Source organism: Phyllostomus hastatus, unplaced genomic scaffold (genome assembly GCF_019186645.2).
Source record: "Phyllostomus hastatus isolate PE091 unplaced genomic scaffold, TTU_PhHast_1.1 phas_contig_58, whole genome shotgun sequence".
In the NCBI taxonomy this organism is placed as follows: domain Eukaryota; kingdom Metazoa; phylum Chordata; class Mammalia; order Chiroptera; family Phyllostomidae; genus Phyllostomus; species Phyllostomus hastatus.
In genome coordinates, this window is record NW_025333916.1 from 46,681,814 (window position 1) to 46,684,544 (window position 2,731).

Below are 2,731 nucleotides of genomic sequence, written 5' to 3' on the forward strand. Positions count from 1 at the left end.
AAGGATAAAAAAAATAAAAATTGTTGCATAACTATGAGTTTTTATGAAATGGTGGTCTTATAATCTGTACTATTTAAATTTTTAATATATGTGTGTGTATATATCTATATATACCTATATGTATGTATATATATATAATTTGCATTTTATAAAAACATCCTATGATTGGCTGTGCACTTTAATCTTTGGCTTATTTTATTATTTAACTTTCAATTCAGAATACAATCCTCATGCTTCTTATTTTTAAATGTAACACAGATGTGGTTATAAAACTCCAACAAGAGTAAATTGGTTTCCATTTCAACCTGCATTGCTAACTCAGCTACAATGTTTTCAAAATGCCAATTATGTCCTGTGTGAAGTAGTTACTCGCCAGAGTTCCTAGTAGTTATCTTCATAAAAATCAAAATGGTTTGCATTCTTTGAATTAGAGTCACTCCTTCATCCTGTGTGCCTTAGAATTCCTAAGGCAATCATCTTCAAAGTTTTTTCTCAGCTGGATGGATTGTCTGCACAGCATTTCACAGGGCTTGTGCTTATTCATTCTGCGTGGACCTAACAAAGTTCCTTCTGCAATTACCCAGCAGATAGCCCGAAGTCAGGCATTGGCTTTCTAGTTTAAACTGACTGAAAGTTGAGTTTTCATTTAACAACACGTTACATAGTTGCAACCTAATCTGAAACCAACAATATTATAACCAAAAGAAGGAAATAAGTCACCTTCTAAAGAAATCAGCAGAACAAAGTTTATATTCCTAATATGATAGAAATAGTGGTCATAATATGTCATTAAGTGAAACAATTACAATAAAATATTAACTTCTTGGGTTTTTTTGGGGGGAGGTCTCTTTGGAATAATTTCTAATTTTTTACCAATTTATTGATAAAGCTGCCTGTAGTACCTCAGTGTTAATAAAATGAGTTTCAATCAAATGCTATTTTTATGTTCTTAATACAAAACTAGGAAACTAAAAAACATTTAAAATGAATATTTTGATGACATTCTCTCTAAAGTAATAACTTCTTATGAATTTTAATCTAAACACAATTTACATTTAATTTTGTCAAAAACTAAAGTTTGTGTTTGGCCTTCATAATTAACTATCATGTACACTAATTTCACATAATTTAAATGATTTGCTTTTAATATACAATAGGCAGTCACAAACACTTATAAAAATATAAGTATTTATGCAGTGTTTTTATATCACCTCAGTTTTAGGAAATAGAGTGAAAAATCAATATGTAACAGAAAGATGTTTTCCTGTAGGAGACTGTTATGCATGGCATGGGCCCAGCTCCCACTCGGAGATTCACAGGACTCACGCCCATGGATAGGTTCTCCCGTGGGGAATCAGGCCTGCAATGTACCTAGGACACTTTGAGTCTTGCTTTTTGCTAAAACTCCCTCATCCTGAATTGAGACAGCAAGTGCTTACTGTAACTTCCTACAGTCCATGCTAAACCTTCCAAGGATGAGTGTGAACTGGTTCAACCACTTTCGCCTTTTCATTTGCAAATATCCCTCTTCTGTGATGTGATTAGCAGCACTGGCTCCTTTGTTTTCTGTAAAACAGAACCACCCAAAGCGAACCTGTGCATAGTAAATGAGGACCTTCATGTAATGTGCTGAGAATAGAAATAAAGGCCTATCATGGCAGAGGCTGAGGCTTTTAGCTCCTCTTGAGAGCGAAGCCGCTCGCCCTTTTCCTCCACAAGACTCTGTAGTCCGTGTGAACGTCTCTCCCCCATCCACAGTGTCTCAAACCCCATGAGCCAGGGTCCACATCACGACTGGTGCTTAGATGATCCCTGTCTCAGCAGAAGGGTGTGTTGGAGAGAGCTGGAATCACAACAAGGCAGCTGGTAGGAAAAACATGAATATCAGAAAGAGGTGATCTGACTCCAGAATTGAGACTGTGTTTTCTGTGCAGTTTTATGGTGCTTACCTCTTCAGAAAAGTTCTTCTATAATATTATAGAAAGGAACCCATGGAGATATCTAAATTATTCAATGTTAATTTTCAAAGATATTTAAACTGCGTTGGGAGAGGGGCAGTCTGTAGCTGGCCTCAGGCTGCCCGGGTGCCGAGGCCACCCTGAGAACACTGCCTGAAGCCAGCATTGGCACTGGGGTTAGTCCTGACTTAGAGACGCAAGGAATCAGACAGTCAAAATTCTGGGGGTGGAGGTAGTGGGTTTTTTTTTTTTCCAGAAAACAAAATGAATAAACTTTGCACCAAGAGTGCTAGGAATTTTGAACAGGTCTCTTTCTAGGACACCAAGCCAACACAGATCTTTTCTGTGGCATTTGCTTGAAGAGAAAATTGCAAAAGAAAAGAATAATGGTGGGAAGGAAACCAGGCCCAAATCAAGCTACACAATTTATAGGGAAATTGAGAGAGAGAAGGTGATTCATGATTATTAGAAACAATGTTGTGGAGAAGCTGGACAATGATAGATGAAAGCAGCAGAGTCAGTGGCCACATGGGACTGGCGAAGCCGTTAGACTTCAGACCCCTACCTTTAGCAACACATGTGACTCCGTGGTGTAACCCTGAATGTCCCGAGGAAGGCTGTGTCCCATTGGGAAAAATGATAAACTTGGTGACAACGGAGTGCTCAGACATGGCTGGGCTGATGATATAGATCTTCTCTGTGCAACACACTTTGTCATCTGCCAGACCTCAGCCCATTATTCTCCACACTATCCAGGGATCAAATGGAATCTA